General features: G+C 33.2%; 1 long non-coding RNA gene across 2 annotated transcripts in view; it reads left to right on the top strand.

Moving 5' to 3' along the window:
• Positions 1-9,731: 9,731 nt before the first annotated feature.
• LOC144219335 (uncharacterized) overlaps positions 9,732-21,796 on the top strand; it is a 46,267-nt gene continuing 34,202 nt past the window's right edge. For both annotated transcript variants that reach the window (XR_013331374.1, XR_013331375.1), the window contains exon 1: positions 9,732-9,968. This is a non-coding gene — a long non-coding RNA (uncharacterized LOC144219335). The remainder of the gene's footprint in view (positions 9,969-21,796) is intronic.

Below are 21,796 nucleotides of genomic sequence, written 5' to 3'. Positions count from 1 at the left end.
GGAGCTCGAACCCACGAACCGTGAAATAATGACCTGAGCTGAAGTCGGATGCTCAACCTATTAAGCCACCCAGGCGCCCCTATCTTTTGTCTTTTTATTTGTTTTAATATAGTCTCATTTCATTGGTTGGCACTTCAGGTACATAATTCAATATAAGTGATATGAATACATATGTTTGACATTCCTGATCTGAGGGGAACTGAGAAGGAAAACTTCATCATTAGTTATAACTTTAGTGGTAGATTTACTTTTATGTCCTTTATCAGTTTTACAATGTGCCCTTGTATTCCTAGTTCACTGAAAGTTTCATTACACATGGGCGTAACTTTTCTTACATGGTTTTCCTGCATCTATTAAGATGATCATATACTTTTCCTCCTTTATTCTGTTAATATGACAACATGCATTGATTGATTTTCTATGTGAATTCAAGCTTGCATTTTTGAAACAAATCCCACATAGTCATGCTGTACTTACATACTGATGGATTACATTTGCTGGTGTTTTGCTAAGGACTTTAATATCCATATTCATGAAAGGTATTTGTGAATTATTTCCTGTAATGTCAAGTAAAGTTTTTGTACCAGGGATTTTTTGCCCTTATAAAAATGATTGAGTCTCTACTAATGCCCAGAGTAAAGTAGTGCTTCAAATTTTAGCCAATAACTGATACATACCTTTATTTGGCCCAGGGTTTTAAAGCAGCATCTAATCTCTTATTTTGATTGCTAAAATCATTGGGGGAATAGGTCTACACATTTTATACCATCATTTACTAGTATCATTCATAACAACATCCTTCACAATCAATGTACTTTCAGTATCACTCTGAAGCTCTTAGTGACTTAAATTCTAGTAGCTTCAAACTTGAATTCCAAGCCCATGTTTCTGTTTCCTGCTTTCTTCCATTAGAATATGTATGACCACCTCATGCTCAATACTTTTAAAGTGGAACACATCACATTACCTACCAGTTTACTCCATCTCTGAGCTTTTAGGATCTTCCAATGATATCAATATCATGCTTATTACCTAAACTAAAAACCACAGATTATCTTTGAGACTTGTTTCCCCTACACTCTATAGGCAGTCAATTGATGGTGCCTGTGAGTTCAAGTCCTGAGACTCTTGTCACATTAAGATGCATCTTTAAGTCTAACTGTTTAGATCTTTCTTGTTTGCCTAGACTACACTGGCCTTCTAATGGTCTCACTTTTTCCAAGCCTTCTCCCACCCCTCCAATCCATCTTAAGTTTTGTCTCATGAATGCATGTCAGATCTCAACATTACCTCCTCAATAACAAAAATAAATCCATAATTATCTTATCAAGTTAGGAAGGAGTTTCACATACAAAGGCTAGTAATTTCATATTCTAATTCACCAAAATAATTTCTATACATTTTCCTTATGATTTTCCAGTATGAAAACTGAGTAACTTGTTTTCCTTTGTATATCACATATATTCCTGAAACCATTCCTGTATTGATTTTAATTCCTTAGTCTGCATCTTTCCCCCTTCTTACTATACACACTATAAAGTGGTGGTTAATAATAAAAACCCTGAAGTGATCTTATAACCTTATGACATATTGATCACATATGATTATACCATATGTTTTCTATCAGACTACATGATTTTTGAAGGTAGTGTCCAAGTCTGCTTTGTTATCCCAAATACACAGCATGTTATCTTTCTCCTGGTAAAATTACAATAACTATTTGCTGAATGAATGACTTAGTTTCCACTGACTTGCTTTTGCAGTCATTTGCAGCTACTTTAAAGTGACAAATTGTCTTAGCCACCTTAGACTTGATCTCTACCATTAAACTATGTCCTTAAGTTGTATGTAAAGAAAGTTAGTTTAAGGGCACTAATGTGGGGAAGGACAATAATCTAGGGAGATAATATCTCTTTAAATTTATTTACTAACCAAGGCCACATCATATCTATTTTGAACCTCATAAAGAGTTTTAAGTTAATGACCTTCATCTCCATTAGCTCTTCACCTGTGTGGTCTCATTGAAACTACGAGAGTTAATCATTTCTCTGGAGACCCTCAGTTAAAAGTGAAAACTCTTCAGACTATTTATAGATATTTATTTTGGCTTAAAAATAATCAAATTTATTTATTAATTTTATTTTATTTTCATTAAAATAAATAGCCAAATTTATTTAGAATAGAAAGATAACTTTTTACTCTCCAGCACAGAAAATAACAAGATTTAACAGAACAGTCAGTAACTTTGGCAGTTTAAGGGCTCCAGCATCTTAGCTAGATGTGGAGACAAAACAGGTAGCCATCATAATAAGTCTTAGAGTGGCAATGGGAGTTGTTTGTTATCACATGTGGGACTTTCTTTACAGCTCATCAAAACTATTGAGGTTTCACTTGAAAGGACTCTGGTTCTGCTCAGATGTTTGGGGCATATGTGTCTGAAACATGTGTATTATTACTATTAATATGATCTCATTCATACCTACAGATTACTAAGGACAGAGAAAATTGTTTCTCCACAGCTTCCTGTCTTTTATATCATTTATTATCCTTAGTATTTAATCATTTCTTCTCACACTTACTGAAATGAGGAGGTATACACCAATGCTTACTCCAAAATCATTTTTTTACCATCCTGAGTCCTGCTTGGTAAATGTGTACCTTTTATTCTCCTATGATCACACAAATTGCAAAATCAAAATTTTGAATTATATTTCATATTTGAAAATGCTAATTTTTTACAAATATCAGACTTAGTATTTTCAGTCTTTCAGATGAATATTTCAGTATTTATTTCTTATTTCTTTTATTTTTATTGCATTTATTTATTTCAAGAGAGCAAAAGTGAGTGAGACACAGAGAGAGGGAGAAAGAGATAATCTCAAGTAGGCTCTGCTCTGTCAGCACAGAGCTCAATGCAGAGCTCATTCTCATGAACCATGAGATCATGATCTAAGCTGAAATCAAGAGTCAGATACTTAAATGACTGAGCCACCCATGTATTTCTCACCTACCCAGTCCTTGAGAATGTAGCCAAATAGTTTGGAAATCTAGGTGACTTAAATTTTTTAATAAATCATGACTTATCTTGACTTAACCATGACTTAAACTTTATAAGAGTCTTGTGAAGATCAACAGGAACAATGATTTTCTTTGAATACTGGTAGTTATTGTTCACTGATAATATGCCAGAAGTGCTGTAATGTGCCATAATTCACATGCACTGCTGGCAACAGATACATGTATATAGCCGCTGTCTCTTGAGTAACAGGGTTGTGAACTGCACAGGTCAACTTCCATGCAGATTTTTTTGGGGGGAGATAAATACAGGACAGCACTGTAAATGTATTTTCTCTTCTTTATAGTTTTTAAAATAATATTTTCTTTTCCTTCTTTTATGTTATCATAAGAATACAGTATATAATACATATAACATACAGAATATCTGTTAACTGATCATGTTATCCTTTTAAGGTTTCTGGTGAGCAGTGGGCTATTAAGGTTTCTGATCAGTAGTAGTTAAGTTTTGGGGAATTCAAAAGTTATATGTGAATTTTTGACTCTGCAGGAGGTAAGTGCCCCTAATACCTATGTTATTCAAGGGTCAACTGTATATGCACATATATACGCATGTGGGTATGCTGATATTATACGAACTGCAACTTCTGGGGAGCTTCTATGTCTCCAAAAATAATATTTTGGGCACAAATACAGTTCATGACTATTTAAATTCTTAGAAGTTAAATTTACAATGGTAAGACTCAGAATAGAAAGGCATTAAAATGACCTGGAAATATATACAAGAACTTCAAAGGGGAAGAGAAATAAATATCATATAGTTTGGATGTAGATTATGCTTCTAGTTTGAATCATTTAGATATTATGTATCTGTCTGTACACTTGCTATAAAAGTCCTTTGTACCAGTGTGTGGTTTGTTGTCTAAAACCAAGTAAATCTACCCTGCAAATGTGAAAAGATGTCTTATATTAGCAACAGTTCTAAACTATTTCTTTAGCCTGAAAAAATAAAATTGATTTGACAACACACATGGAAGTATAACGACAGGTTACTGAGTTTTATTTTTCACACAGACTTCCTAAAGCTTGCGGATTCAGATTTTATATGAATCACTCTGTATTTGTAAACCACAGATTTTTGGTTTCAGTCACTGTATCAAATGGTTCCAGGTCTTTGCTGAATTCATCCATGAATATAAGGAATGACATTTTGCTAGCAATGCACTTTATATCACAGTAACAAGCCTGAGCTTCTTTTTTGTGCAATGACACTGAAATGGGAACAAGTGGGAGAGATGAGGATCTATCAAGGTGAATGCATACATTTTTTTATTAGGTGAAAGAAACCATTTGCTCCGTCAACCTACTTTTGTGTTTCAGTGATAATGGGACCTTTTAGAAGCACAAATAGTCTCTCACATAACATACCTGATAAGTTTCCATTTGTTATATCTATATACAGATATACTGGATTTTCTCCAGCTAGCTTTCCTTCCTACAAGTTCCTGAAATTCAAATTCTTCTCATTGTACCTGGACTCTCTCCCTTGTTGAGGCTGCCAATGCATTTCTGGGTTTTAGTTCAACACAAAAAGAATTGGTATGTATAAATACAGATGAAACAGTATAATGTTTCTTCTATATTCTTTTAGAGTTGTCTTGGAGTGTGTCTGCAGAAGAAACCCAATAATAGTTTGAAGAGTGCATGTCAGAGATGTGCTGTCCAATATGGTAATTAATAATCATGTGTGGCTATTTAAACTTAAATGTAAATGAATTACAATGGAAGAACATTTTTAAAGAATCAGCCCCTTGGTATATTGACCACACCATGTGCTCAGGAACTATATGTAGCTTATAGTTGTCATACTTCTGAATGGTGCAGAAACTTCTATTAGAAAGTGGTGGTAGATGGAAAGAATGGTTTTTGGTATCAAACAGACCTGACTTCAAATCTCAGCTCCACTACCATTGTGTGATCTTGACAAAGTTACTTTGTTCCTTCTATTAAGTGTGATATTGACCTTGGATTTTGAGTGTGGACTGCTAAGACCTCTGTTTCACAGAGACTTCAGTGATCTTGGTATAGCCACATAATCATAAGATTATAAAACAACCAAGCTACTTAATAAAAACCAGAGAAAATCCAAGGATATGGAACCACAGATTCAAATCAATTTCCTTGTCTCTCTGTGACAAATCTTTGTTCCATTTGTATGTTTTCTTCATAGTCTTCTGTTTACAGTTTCTTCCACTTACCACAGAAGAAAGGCCTTTGCCTCCCCGGCTCCAGATAGAAATCCTGAAAGAATCCCCTGATCTTTGACACTATCCCAACTGCATTAATCAGTGTGGTTTGAGAGAGTGAAGTACAGTGATGTTGCAAAGGGCCCAGCTTAAATCAATTTTAGGGACCAGAGACATTTCATCATATAACAGTTGCAGCTACCCATTGATGGAGTAGTTTTCCACACCAAGGAAAAAGAAGTGAAACATGGAGGTCTTCTGGCTGACCTAAGACCCTGTCAGAAGACACAATGGCATCTACTACAAGTTGCATGATGTATGCCTTGCAGAGTGTTGTGAGGGGAAATTTAAAAGTCATCAATGACGGGTCATTTCAAATGCCTAGCTTATAGGAATATATCAATAAATTATAATTGTTGAATTTTCTTGTTTTATTAATTAGTAAGATACACAAAGAAGTTTGACTACTTTAACTCTCCCCTTTCCTAGGTAGTTTTGCATAAATGCAGAGGTTATCTAGTAAGAGGTATTTATGGCCATTTTCTTCCTCTAAAAAGACTTTTATTTCAGCCCCAAATTTCCTTTAAAACTCTTCCACTAGTCCTCTTTGCTAGTCAGACCATAGCTTATCTAAATGCCTTCCCTCACTATTCTTTTTTATTTGCTTTGAATGTTCTACAAAATTCTCCTCCATACTCCCCCTGTGGAATCTCGCTTGACTGCTGCAGTCCACTTAGTTGCATATTTCTTTTCTGAACTGTAGTAAATACTGCCTATATCTCACTGTTATGGTGCACTTCATAATTTGTAAGATATAATTTTTCAACATTAAATTTTAAAGGCTCTGAATCTGAAGTGGAGTGTGATTGTACCTAATGGTATCTCATAATCTCTGTTGGCTCTGAAGAACATCCAGAATAGAAAATATGTTAACTTATAGGAATCAAATGTTTATGGGAAGGAGTTGGATGAGATAGTTAGACATTTTCATTATGGATAATTAATATTAAATAGAAAGTATATTTCAGAGTTTGAACACTCAATTATTTTTTTAGGGGAACCTGGGTCGCTCAGTTGGTTGGGTGTCTGACTTCCGCTCAGGTCATGATCTCACAATCTGTGGGTGTGAGCTCTGCATCAGGCTCTGTGCTGACAGCTCAGAGCCTGGAGCCTGCTTCAGATTCTGTGTCTCCTTATCTCTATGCCCCTCCCCCACTCACTCTCTGTCTTTGTTTCTCAAAATAAAATAAAGACATAAAAAAATTAAAAAAAATTTTTTTCAGTTTATTTAATTTGAGAGAGAGAGAGAAAGAGCACGTGAGAGCACACGTAAGTAGGTGAGGGAGGGTCAGAGAGTGAGGAAAAGAGAATCCAAAGTAGGCTCCCATGCTGTTAGTGCCTGCCTGACGTGGGGCTAAATGCCAGGTACCGTGAGATCATGACCTGCTTGAAATTAAGAGTCAGGTGCTCAGGCGACTGAGCCACACAGGTTCCCCTAAACACTCAATTATCAAACATGTATGAGTTATCAAATTTTCCTATTATTGGTAATCATTTATTAAACTTTTGCATACCTAAAACTTTCAAATATGTAAAACGATTATTTCATAAGTATATAACCCCCAAATTAGCATAGGAAGGCATTTGTGGCTCTTGATAAATACTGTCAAATTGTTTTCCAAAGTGGGGTAAGTAATTTACAATTTTCTCAGATATGCATTTGCACTTCTTAAATAAGGTATTTAAACAATTTAAATAATTCAACCATCTGTAGCCAGAGAATGTTCATAAGAAGAACAAGTCTTTCAGATTCAAAGTCCCATGATATTTTTATGTCTTATTGCAAGTTGAATAAAATAAGCAGAATTTGAGTTCATCCAGAGGGCTTCTATTTTCAATCACTCATCATTCAGCACACTATTGGTTAGAGACCCGAGTAACTTCAGAATCAATGGGAAAGGTCCCTGATTTGAAAATTTTGTTCATCACCTGACCTCTAAATTTCAATATCAGGCTAGATTTTCACACAGTTAGTATATACACATAGAAGGGTCTGTGGCAGAGCTACTAAAATAGAATCTCTGTTAAAGGCACTAAATATTCTCTAAGCTTGTTCCCTGCTATACAAGGTGGTGTTCAATGGGCATCACCTGAGAGATTTAAAAATGTAGACATTCAGGTTTTACTCCTACTTCTAAGAACTTCTGTATTACAAGATGAATTTTAAGATTTCCCTTTTGATATATATATATCATATATATATGATATATGATATATATAGTCATATATATTATATATATATAAACATATATATATAATATATATAGACATTTGAGAATCATTGATATAGGTGGTTATGAAGTCACATCAAGACATACTGTTCAGGGGTGCCTGGATGGCTTAGTAGGTTAAACGTACAACTTTTGCTTAAGTCATGATCTTCACGGTTTGTGAGTTCGAGCCCTGCGTCAGGCTCTGTGCGGACAGCTAAGAGCCTGGAGACTGCTTCAGATTCTGTGTCTCCCTCTCTCTGCCCCTCTCCAGCTCGTGCTCAATTTTTATCTCTCAAAAACAAATAAATGTTGAAAAAAAAATACTGTTCATAGCTCTTAAACGTTTCACAATTTGCTATCACTTATGCATGTGACATTCATGACAAAATGCATAAAGAGGAATCCCATTCCCTAGCCATGGATCTGCGAGTAATTTTTAACTTTTTAACTTTTTTTAACTTTTTAACTTTAACTTTTAACTTACTGTAGTATGTGGCATTCTCATGATTTGACATTGTTTAACATTATGAGTCAGCTAATAATTTTTTAAGTCTAAGTAGGCCTCCTCTACTATTCCAAATAGGTTTGCATTCTTATAACAATAGCACTTCAAAATTTCAATAATCATTTGCCATTGGGACCACTTAGTTGTTTCTACTCATTCACTCAGATTTTTAAATTTATTTTATTTTATTTTCATGTTTATGGACAACTAGTGGCAAAATAAATGACACGTGGTTTTACTGTTATAAAGTGTGCATTCATCACAAAGATAATATTCTGAGAAGTTACTCAAGTATTCTCTCTGAAGAATAATGTGCTAAAAAACTCCATTCATTCATTCAACATTTAATGAGCACCTACAACTTGCTAGACTGAAGTTCTAGGGATTTCATAGTGAATAAAGAGGAAATGAGGCTTTATTCTAGAAGGTTTACATCGTGTAAACAGAGAATACCTGATCGCTGTCAAGGAAGAAGTAGCCACAAGTTTTAGATAGCAATGATTACCATGAAAAAAATAAAAGAGGGCAATGAGCCAGAGTAGCAGAGAGGGTGGTAAGAGAATTATGGGCTACCATTTCTCTCTGGAACAGAGCTAGTTTACATACATTGAAACTTAGCCCTTTAGATAGTATTTTGGTGCCAATTTAGAATTTTTTGTGTGTGGCTATTACTTATCATGTCTACTGTCACTTTGATTAATCTTGAGATCAGAGTCAAAAAACAAAATAATATAGTTTTAGAAGGAAATCCTTTCTACAGGCAGGATGTAAGATTTGATGATAAGTGATAAAGAGAGAAAGTAAAGCTTGGTTGCTCTATAAAATATGAATAAGGTCATATACTATAACTTAGGTATTCTGCATTATTTTAATATATAACTTGTTTATTTTTAAATCCTTATTGAGGGCGAAATTGATCATATTAAATCGAGACCCAGAGAAGTTAATTAACTTACTCTGGTTCACATATATTTTAAGAAAACAAACCAACAAATAAAAACATTGTAACTCAGGGATTTGTAACTCTACTGTGCAAACAGTTTCTTCTCTACTTTCTATCTTCATAATTACAAACAAAATAAATAGAGGATTGCTGGGCAAGTCCCAATAAACAAAATTTGCCTAAAAGAAGCAGTAGTTGGGAGTAAGAAAGACAATGTGGCAAATGGGACAAACCCCATGGAAACTTTGTGAACAGTGGATACTCAAGGCTGTCCAAAGCATCTATGAAGGAAGGCCCAAGGACTGCAAGGTCATGCATATGGGACTTCTTCCTAATACAGTCCTTTCTTTCTGGATCAGCATATCTTTACTCCAATGAGACAAGAAACAAGTTCAGAAAGAAGAGTAGACATAGCTATAACATGTATTATAATAAATAATGCACAGCTAAATGTGGATAGGAAGATGAAACAAACAGTAAACAACTCAGAAATATACTTGAAACACCTTTAAAAATACAAAGAAACCACATAGTGAATTTCTGCTAAGAGCAATTCCTGACTCCTTTGTAAAGAACCAATTATTATCTGGTCATCTGTTAGGACTGAATATTTGTGTCATCTCCCAAATTAATATATTAAATCCTAAGCCCCATTGTGATGGTACTAGGAGATGAGGTCTTCGGGAGGTAATTAGGTCACAAAGGTGGAGCTCTTAGTAATAGGATTAGGGTCCTTATAAGAAGAAATGAGAGAGCTTGTTTCGTCTCTCTGCTCTCCCACCATATGAGGAGACAAGAAGATGGTGATCAACAAACCAGGAAAAGTGCTCTTATCAGAGAGCACATCTGCTGACACCTTGATCTTAGAATTCTCAGGCTTCAGAACTGTAGGGAAGGTTTTTTCTATTGTTTAAGCCACTCACACTATCCTGTAATAACAGCTTGAACTAAGGCACCACCTGAAAACTCTAAAAATAACGTAGATGGTGAGTATTCATACATAATTCCTACAAAATTCTGTGTAAAGGTATTGTTAGATCTCTTTTCCTTTCCCTTTTCCTTTTTTTCATCTCTTTAGTAATGATGATGATAAAATACATGCAAACAAAAGGTAGGAAATGATAATATATAAAATAAAATCTGACTTTTGAAATAAAATATAAAAGTAGAAAAGTTAAATATAATTAAATAGAATTAAACATGTGCATTCAGTAAAATTCAAGAAAGCACAGACCCTATGAATCAGGAGATGGACAAATAGATTCTATGAAACATGATCACATTTAGGAACTGGCAGAAATAAGTAAATAATCTAAGGACAAAAACATGAATTATAAATTTTAAAACTATAACATAATCAGTAACAACAGAAAAGTAAATAGATAATTGAGATAAAGTACACCTTTGAGAATCTCTAAGAAGGTAGAAGTTAAGATGAAGAACCACAGGTGATCATTAAGGGAATAAATAATGGAAGCAGAAAATGATGATGCCTCATGTTTGGCAGTTTATAAAGAGCAGAATATCTCTCCTTGGTTGAAGAAAACTTAGATATATAGATTGTTATGAACCTGACATTAAAATTGAAGAAAAGGGAAGAGCTATTTAAGCATAGCCTCATAAAATTTAACAGTTTAAGTACCAAGAAAAATTCCTAAAAATATAAAAAAAGGGAACATAAACAAAAAGGAACAAAAAAAGATGATATCAAAGAGTTGCAAGCACAGAAAGAGAAATAAGCCTGGCTGTAGCTTCCTCCACTGAAATTCTAAAATCTGTAAGACATTGGCACAAAATCCATATAGAATTTTTATGACAGAGATTGTCAAATATTATGATTAATAACACTTTGCTCAGTCAAGTTGTTAATGAAGCTATATATACAATGGGAGAAAAAAGATTAGATTTATAAGAACCAATGAAATAAATTTTGAATTTTAGTATTGGAAGAAAAGAAATAAAGTTAAGATCAAACCATGAAGAGTCAAAATAATGATCTTTAGAAGCTTAGGTTTGGAGAAATGTGATTGATAGATTGCATTGAACACAGAAACTTGTAAATAGAATTAATTCTAAATAGATATAAATAGGTTTGCAAAATAGAATGCAAATTGCCTTAACAAGTATTAAAATAGAGCACGCAAAAATGTCAAAATGATTTAATCATGAACCTGAGGCTTCAATAACTAATAAATTTAAGCCATAATTTTTTTTTAAAAGGTAATTGAGAAGGTTTGAAGTAGGAGAAAATAAACATGACATGTTTTTTAAAAAAACTTTATCTCACCTGAGAGAAATTTAATGTAGAATAATTTTTAAAAGTTATAATATAAAAATTCTCATGTTTCAAGTATTGTATACTTTCAACTTTTTAGAAACTTTATGGAAAACATTTAAAAGTATGGCTCATTTGGAAAAATATTTAAATTTTACAGAAAACAGAAAATAAACTTGTAATTTTTGTCTAGAAGGTGGACTAGCACACTTGAAAATTTTCTCAGTACAGACACATAACCATGTTGGATAAAAACAACATAAGTATGTTATTTTATCTTATTTTTAAAAAATACAAAATGAAATATTTTAAATGCTAGCTTAGCTGACATAAAATAATCAATAAACATTTACAAGTGATAGACAAATACTTGTGTATATTTATCACAGCTTTATTCAAAATAGCCCAATTGGAAACAAATCAAATGTCTATCAACAGGTAAATGAATGACTAAATTTTGTCTAAGTCAGACAGTGGAATATTACTAGGCAATAAAAAAGAATGGACTGCTGACACATGCACCATCATAAGTAAATCTCTAAAATATTTTCTCAAGTGAAATAAAAGTCCTAAAATAATATCTGTTTGATTCTATTTACAGAAAAGTTATCAAACAGGAAAGAGTAAGCTATGATGATAAACCTGAGAACATTGGTTGCTTGAGACAGGGAGACTGACCAGAAAGGGAATTGAGAAAATTTATTAGGGTAATAAAAATGTTCTATATCTTAACTGGGGTTAAGTTATCAAATCTGCATTTGATAGTGTGTAAATACTAACTCGAAAAAGAAAAAAATAATCCCTGGGCAATGTTGCTCTGAAGTGAATCTAGAGCAAAAGAAAATCATAATAATCTCATGCCCTCCACAATGAAAAATTTAAAACTTCTGCACAGAAATTTGTTTCCATTCCTCCCACATATTCTCTCATTTGATCACCCTGACTCCTATTTTCTCCTAGAGAAAAAGTAGAAAGTATCAGTCAAGATTCCATCAACTACACTATAACCAGTTATATAACTTCCGAATTCTACCTTCTCCTTGCCCCTTTGAACCTCTAATATATACACTCAAATATGCTATACTGATTTCTTTCTTGTTTGCTCTGTACAGTCAAAATATCAGTAACAATACCTTTACTTTCTTCCTTATTCTCATCTTTTCAAATTTTGTTTCTTAATTACAAAACCAAAGCTTTTCTAATAACAGTTAAAAAAAACAATAAAAGGTCAACAAAATTATTTTAGATTTACTCGTCTACTGCTACCATCCTAATTCTGTCCCTTTTAACTATGCTTCAATGATGTTTGTTTCCATTTCTTAAAATTTAATCAATTTTAATGCACAGTAACTCTATCAAACTAATTAACACTGAGGTCTCCTTTTGAAATTAATGCTGTTATGTACAATGATAATATTTAGATCTCATCTTTAATTAAATCGAATAATTTTGACACTGTTGACTTTTTGTTCCTTCATAAAGCCCTTCTTTGTCTTGATTTTATGGGCATGTAACTTACATATTCATTCTTCTTTATTTTTCTGTACTTTCTCTCAGACTCAGACATCACCAACAGCTACATAAATGTTGAAATTCTTAAGGGAATATTCTAGGTCCTTTCTTCTATTTACTTTCTACTTTCCTCCTAACTAATTTCATCTGTCCCATGGCTAGATATTGAGGTAGGAGGTATGTTACCAAAACTAAAATAAAAGGCAAGTGGCAGGGTATTACAGAAACAACATCAAGAGAGGAAATGATTAAAAACAAAGGCTATAATGAGTAATATGTAATTGAATAGAATATTATAATAATTCAGATACTGAGCAACAGAGGGGCTGGAGCAAAAATGAAGGCAAAGAAAACTAGCAGTCACTTGTATGATATCCAGCCAGTGTATGAATAGGGTGGAAATGGATTTCAACTTGTCTTAAAGAGTAATTTAGTCACTTGACAGTTACCACCATTGTACCAAGTGATTTTTGTTGATGGTGCTCTTAAAATATAAAATATTTCCACCATTTAATAAAGTTATATTTAGTGATTTGTTATAGTTGAAATAACTGTAGCAATATACTACTTTTTATACCTTGAGCTGTAAAAAAAAAATTAAAAACCATAAAATCTTCTGAGGTTACAGACTGGCACAAATTAAATTTTGTCATTTTTGTATACTGGGTCTTATCTTCCTAGGCAGCCAATTATCAGTTGGCAATCATACACTGAACTTCTTTATCAGTGTACCATTTCACTTGTTGCTTTCCAAAGAGATTAAACCCTGTATCGGAGGTAATGACTGAAGACTGAGAAGTATATCCATTGAGGTTTTCACACATTCTATATACCAGGAACTTTGCACTTTCCTTGGCAGGTGTTTCCACAGCCAGTTGCGTTTTAAAAAAGTAAATCGGATGATCTAACTCTTTTCTTTAATTTTTAATGCTGCCATAGTGTCTATATGTTAAAATTAAAACTCAATGTTTTGGGCTCCAAACACTTCATAATTTGATCCTTATTCATATTAATTATGTTGTAGCTCCAGAATATGACCCTTTTTCCAAATATTTCCTCGGCCCAGCAAGGGTGCATCCCAGATACGAAGGCTCCTCTCTGTGGGCCATTTGATAATGAATTAAATACTTCCTTTGTACTCTATTAAAACTTGTCTATATGCAAGCCTTCCTATGGGCTCTCAAAGGTGATGATTATGTAGACTTCTATCACCAAACACTAATTTTGCCTTATTTGAAGGAGAATTCCCTAGGGTATGAATCCTTTCTGCATTCTCAGAGCTGAGCTTAGTGCCTAGTGCACATTAAATGCATATAGTGAGTGATTAAATAGTTGAAAAATAAATGAATCATTGAATAAATGAAGGAAACTGACCTCAGATCATTTGACTGGCTTACATAAAGCCATACAGCAAATAATATTAAACATAAAAATGACTTTAATTTATGTATTTATTCTGTCTTATTGATATTTTGTTAAACTCATTTACTTATTATATGTCTCTTTTTTTTAAGTTTATTTATTTTGAGAGAAAGAGAGAGAGCTCACATTGGGAAAGGAGAGAGAGAGAGAGAAAATCCCAATTACACTTTGTGCTGTCAGCACAGAGCCTGACAGAGGGCTCAATCCCATGAACTGTGAGATCATGACCAGAGCTGAAATCAAGCGTTGGACGTTTAACCAATTGAGCCACCCAGGCACCCCAATTACATGTCTTTAATGAAGTATTACTATTTATTTCTAAATAAATCTGTATGATTCTGGAGGAAAATTCAGATACCCTTGACAAGCTTCTCCTATTCACTGTTGGGCTTCTCACTACTGCCTTTTGACATGGATTGGAAGTGGGAAGCTATATTGTTAGTAGAGCTTTCAAATGTGGTATCTGTAGTTTGTGTGCCAGTTTTGATGTCCTCTTTGAACCAAAATAAGAATGAATTTGGGAGGAAAAATTGTGTCTTGGAAATGGTACATATGTTTAGTATAAGTGAAATATAATTAAGATTTTTTGCAGCATAAGATTTTTTTGTAGCATATTATATAAGGAAATAGTTTATTTTATGTGCAGCCAGGGTATAGAATGACTCACATATACACATACATACACAAAAATAAAAAGAAACACTTGTGCTAGTAAAAATAAAATGAGATAAATCAGATTAATTTGATAATTGTTTTTCAAATAATCACTTTTTAATCTATTTTAAGTCAACTTTAGTGTATCTGAATCTTTATAACAGGTGTTACACATTTCTAAAAGTCAATTTTTGTTGATACCCCACACAAGTTAGTACATGATAGTCATACGTTTATTCAACAAATATTTTCAAGAGTGAAAAATACTAAGTATCCAAAGATAAAATGGTAAATATAATATTTTTCTTTAAAAAATTTTTAATGTTTTATTTATTTTCGAGAGAGAGAGAGGAAGAGAGCAGGGGAGGGTAGAGAGAGAGGGAGACACAGAATCTGAAGCAGGTTCCAGGCTTTGAGCTGTCAGCACAGAGCCCGATGCAGGGCTCAAACTCAGGAACTGTGAGATCATGACCTGAACCGAAGTCAGATGCTTAACCAACTGAGTCACCCACGTGTTCCAAATGTAATATTTTTTCATGCAGTTTACAACTAGTAATTACTAACAAAATGGAAAAAGTGAGTATATATGTATTTTTAGCTTAGCTTAGTTATCATATCTTAGCTTAGTTATACATTTTTTAAATTAATTTATTTTGAGAGAGAAAGCATGCACACGTGCACAGAGTGCACAAGAGTGGGGGAGGGGCAGAGAGAGAGAGAGAGAGAGAGAGAGAGGGAGAGAGAGAATTCTAAGCATGGTTCCATGCTGTTGGCACAGAGCTCGACATGGGGGTCAATCTCACAAATTGTGAGATCATGACCTGAGCCCAAATCAAGAGTCAGACGCTTAACCCACTGAGCCACCCAGGTGCTCCTATACATTTTGTTTTAATAAGTAAATAAGGTACTTCCTTTATGACTAAATGAGGTAGCCATTTAAAATTTTTGCTGGACTTTGATTTCCCAAGTTCTTAAAATTTTGTCTCTCAAACATGGTACTTTCAATAAGGTCTATATAGCATAATGAAACAATATATCATATTTTAAAGTCTCTTTGCATCATGTTTATGTCACTGTTTGGCTGTTCAGGATCTAATAGAGATATACTGTACCAACTAGGGGAAAAAACTGCCCTGAGAAACTCACAGAAAAGAATTCTGTGTCATTGATTCCAGATATGCAATCCTCAGTGACACAATTTTCTACAATAGTTTACAACTGAAATATTTTACAATTTCAAAACAACTAATCAGAAATATTTCAAAAGCATTTGTTTTTTTTAATCTATAATTCAAAGCAGATCAGAGATAAAATCTTAGCCAATTTCATCATTGTAACTCAGCCTCCTCATTAAAAGTTTTAGACTGGAAAGACTCATGCTAACTTTGTTAATTTAATGTTGGTTATGAAGCATTATTTCCTTTTTTACTAAGTAATAGGGGAAATTGATAGTTTTGTTAGTTTCTACCTCATCTGCATTGTTTTGAAAGCATATTAAATAGCTTTTTGTAGAGCTTGAAAGTCAGGGAAACATATGCTAATCAAACACACACACACACACATACACACATATACACAGACACATGATAATGATATGAACAACCCAAACAGTTCTTGTTTAAGAACAAGAAGTTCAACATATTTAAAATGTCTCTTTAGAATTTATCAATAAAAAACAGAAATCTAACGCTACATAAATATACTGATTTTTGAAAAGTATTTGTATATATACATATATATATACCTCCCTATACATACACACACATACACACACACAGAACATGTATAGAGACCTGAGTTGAGTTTATTGTACTTATTACATATTATTAATGCTTTCAAATCTCCATTGGTTTCTTTTATATAATAAATCCAAAACTTATGAGATACACTTATATATCAGAGGCACAACTTATAAATAGAATCTGCATCTCAATCATGTTTGAGGATTTTAACACTCATACTTGCTTAGTTACTTTTCTCTAAGTGAAACAAAGGCCTTACCATGCAATAAATATCAAACTAAAAATCATGTCTTCAGTGAAACCACCCTAAGATTATTCCTAATAGAAATGGACACTCCCTAATAAGATTCCCCATGCACTCATATTGTGCACAATATGCACTTTCATATTGTGTTGATTAATTCATTTTTTCAATCTATCTTAAAGCAGTCATTCAGTGAGTTAGTCATCCTTACCCAAAAATATCTGTGGAAGCATTTATACAAGAAGTTAGGAATGATAAAATGAATAAAACATAGTATCCTTTCCATGAGGCCTCCTAATGTTGGGAGTTAAAAGAAGGCTTTAGTGAAGGAAATAACTTTTGAACTGAGTTGTACAGACAGGTGTAACTTCCCTACATGCATGAGTGGGGTGATCTCTCACAGGAATGAACAGTATGGGGTCATTCATAGGAATGAACAGTACTTTGGGAATGTAGTTGCTTGTTCAGGCTGGAGGGTGATGAAGGAGAAGGAGCTGATGCTGAAGAAGTGTGCAGGGGACAGATCGAAGACTGCCCATGGCCTTTACTGTGCAACAGTGAATTAACACACATTCTATCCCCTTTCTCCTGCATTTCTTATCTTGGCTAATGGAATATACTTTTATATCTTTATTCAAAATAGAAATCTGAGAAAGATCCAAGATCTCTATCTTTCTCATATCCTGACATTCAGATGGGTCCTACCTCTTAGTTATATCTCTAATCCATACCTGCTGTCTGTCTCCAATTTCCTCAGCTAGACTGTCATTCTTTCTTTCCTGGGTTATTGCAGTAGTCCCAATGTGTTTTATCTGCCTAGAGTTCCATTTCCCTATGCATTCACTGTGATGTTCCAAAAATAATATCTAAAAACAATTAAATTTTAATAATGTGATTTCCTGATGAATAGAAGTTATTACTTCAGTTGAATGTGGACTGCTTTTTTTTTTTTTTTTAATGCATTATCACTTCCTGGAACACAACTGTTATTAGTCGTTTTTGTGTCATCAAGTGCAGCTATAATATGATATTAGCTATTAGTAAGATTTAATAAATAACTGTTAAGTGAATAAGATAAGTAAATACTCTTGGCACACCTGGGTGGCTCAGTTAGTTAAGCACTGATTTTAGCTCAGGTCATGATCTCATGGCTCATGAGTTTAGTCCTGCATTGGGCTCTCTGTGGTCAGCGCAGAGCCCGCTTCAGATCCTGTCTCCCCACCCCTCTCTGCCCCTACCCCGCTCGCTCTCTCTCTCTCTCTCTCTCTCTCTCTCACACACACACACACACACACACACAAACATTAAAAAAGTAAATACTCTTAATTTTATTAAAGCCTACAAATAGTTCCTATCAAACAGAGATATCTTTTAAAAAGTGATTTCAATCTTTACTTTCCTCTTCTACCCAAGCTCAGATGTTAATGACGGTCTCTGGATTTTTCTTTACTTTTTTCACTTTTTTTCCGCTCCAAAGCAAAAGTGCAAAAAACAAAATAGAGAAGCAAACATAAAAACAGTTAATCCCTTACACCCTGTTATCTTACTATTTGGTCTGCATGAATCTCAATGTTCTGACTAATTAAGTACAATCTTCTGGGATTGGCTGAGAAATCCTATGTGATTGCATACTGTATCCCATTCAACGTATGAAGTATATTTATCCTGGCAACCAATGAAATATCAATAATCATTAATTGATACAGAGTGAAAATATATAGCCAATACATTTGATAACTATTTCTCTCACTTTCTCTTTTTATAATCTTATATTTTAATCCTTCATTAGAATTAAATGGAATAATTAATTCAACATGAATGCATTATGTGACTGATATCAAGGGTCTTCATGAATTGCTGTAGATGGTAAAAATGATTTTATATTACAAATTATCATATTACATACTATACATAGTATCATGCATATATTACAATGATTTTATATTACATATTATCTTATTACATGTTACACATATAATATAATTTTACATATCATATATTATACATATATACATATGCATATATACATACACATATATACATATATTATACATATGTACATATCATACATACATACATACATACACATTATATATACTATATATTATATATATGTAACATATGGTTTACATTATCCTAGGGTTTTAGCCTCATTCAAGAAGAATAACTACACAGTCAAAAACTAAGACTATATGCATAATACCATGCAGACTGTACATGAAAACTTGTGACCAACATAAGGAATGATGAACTCACAGGGAGGTTACTTGGAGAGATTATGGTAGAATGCTAAATCGTGTATCTTGTATTTAAAAAGAATTTTCAGCTTTTTGATTGTCTGTTGAAAATGTGTCATTTAAGGATGAAGAGAACAGAACAGCATACTGAAAACACACACACTCACAAACACACACGGAATCTCTGTACCAGAAAAACAACTTGGAATTTAAGAGGAATTAAAGGATCCTGACAAATGCTGAGTAATTCACAAATGGTTCATCTTCCTTTTTGCTCTAGGACATACAGGCACTGTTAAGCATGAACCAAATGGAAACAGTGTATGTTCTCACCATACTCCACTTCACATTCTTCTTTCCTGGGCTCACGGAAAACTAAACTCATATACTTTTGTTGTTAGTATGACTATCTGAACAGTTCTGACTAAACAAATGTGTGCAGGGTCACTTCCAACCTTCTGTACACTTTTCATACCAATCTATCCTCTTATCAGGCAACTAAAGATGACTTGTATTGAAATGGTTGAGATGTAGACTTTATTTCAAGCCATCGTTAATAATTGTATGGAAGATATCTGCCCTAGAGGGTGGACTACCTATATCATATTTTGCAAGAGCAAGAAATAAAACTTTTTTAAAAATGTGAAACCATGAGATTTGAGGTTCTCTCTCTTTCTGTTTCATTGCTTTTGTCTGTAACTTCTCTTGTCTTTATTCTGAATTTGTTATTTTGGTAGAATTTACAGCTTTTCTGTGCTAGAAGTCTCCAAAAATGAGCCGCCTGCATTGTAGAAATAGCAAAATTTTTCTGAATTGAGACAACAGTTTTTACTTTGTTGTTAATACTCTGAGGTTGTTTGTTTTCTGTATACCACACATACATTCCTTATAAGACACTTTCCTTCACTCCTCTTTTAATTTGATTGTAAGGAATCACTGTGTACATCTCTCTTTTCCCAGTATCTAGTTATTCAGCAACACTGGAATAACTATCAGCTTATCTGACAGGATATTATATAGGTAAATTTAGGAAATTAAGAAGCTAACTGATTTGGGGTGGGGATATAGATTTATAGGTGAAAGCATATAGCTATGATGCCATCAGGTTGGCGGCTGAATATTCTTGTTTATTGGATTAAATAAAATGTTATAATTAATGATGTTCATGATAGTTTCAGCCTGAAACTATAAAGTCCTCAAATAAAAATAGCATACATCTGATGGGACACTTAGGGACACATGGATCCATTATTATTATCAAGCTCACGAAATCACCTTCACAATAAAATATAAAGTGATTGCTCATGTTTTCCTATATTCCTAACTTTGACAATCCATGTTGATATGAAAGTCTGACCTCACCTCATCTCAATAACACTAACCCTCCCCACCATTCCAGGCAAGGGAAATGTTAGAACTTTTTTCTCTAAACTTGCAGTAAATCAAAATGCAAAGAACCAGAGAAATGTGAACTAATACAGATTAGGATTTGTGCCAGGAAACCCCCCCCCCAAATTTTTGGATCATTTTCAGTTGTTTATATAAAATTTTTTTATCCTACAGGGAACATTATATATAAGCTCGTGTGCATATTTTAATGAATAAACACTTTAAAATTAATAATTGATTTGTAAAAATTTAAGTGTTAGTGTCTGAGCAAGTATGATATCCATAATAATTCTTCTGAATCAGGATGAGAAAGAAGGGAAATAGTAATTTAATATAATTCAAACACATACACCATTTAATCTATTCTGTGCCCAAGAAGGGTCAGCCTGGAAAAGTATGAAGTTTGATTGATAAAGACATGATCAAATAGGTATCTTAACTACTTTGAATAACTTTTCTGGAATCCCTACAGCATAAAGGGCATTGTACAAAATTCTGATTCTCAGAGATATAAAATTATTCTAACCTCTTTTTTTAAAGTAAATGACTATTGTTTTTGACATCATAACACATTTGCATTATAAAAGAAATCTGCCAAACAAATATAAGTAATGCAGAAAAGCAAAAATGCAAAATGAAAAGTATAAAATCACCCCAAATTCCATCTAATATCATTGTTAACTTTCGATAAACCTCATTCTCAACAAATCTTTCTGTATTTATTTATATCACTGTTTGAATAAGTTTAATGAGAGATGGAAAATATTTTTACAGAAATCACTTCATGCTAAACATGTTACTTTTAGTGAAACAAAATTTTGACTCAATTAATTTAAAATAAGTAAGCTTTTTCACTGGGAAGAAATCTATAGTTAGTACAGAAAGGAATCAGTTTTTAATCTTTAAGAGATGGAGTCAATTTTTCAACTGCATGTTTCAATTTTAGAGAATGATATTTGAATCTCTGCTCAAATGCTTAGATAAATAGTACTCTTCTGCTTTCCTCTGTCCTCCCCCACCTGCCAATTTCTGTAAGCTACATTATTATTTATACATTGTCAAAGTTTATAAAATTCATATTCTGTTTTATAACCTTCATATTCAGAGATGTTTGGTATTAATTCTATTTTTAAATGGATTCAGTGTTCTCAGTCAGTCCTTTATGACAGGTTTTCCATTTCAGATTTTATTTTGTTTTGCTTCATCACTTAGTTGACTGGAGTTATTTATCAAATTTACTTTTTTTCCCTTTAAAAATAGCCCATAAATGCTGTATTCCCTGAGTTTCTGCATGTCTGAAAATATCTGTCATTCTGTATTGTTTTGTCCTGTCTTATTG

The sequence above is a fragment of the Crocuta crocuta genome, unplaced genomic scaffold, assembly GCF_008692635.1.
Source record: "Crocuta crocuta isolate KB4526 unplaced genomic scaffold, BGI_CrCroc_1.0 scaffold118, whole genome shotgun sequence".
In the NCBI taxonomy this organism is placed as follows: Eukaryota; Metazoa; Chordata; class Mammalia; order Carnivora; family Hyaenidae; genus Crocuta; species Crocuta crocuta.
This window is presented reverse-complemented; position numbering and strand designations above follow the sequence as displayed.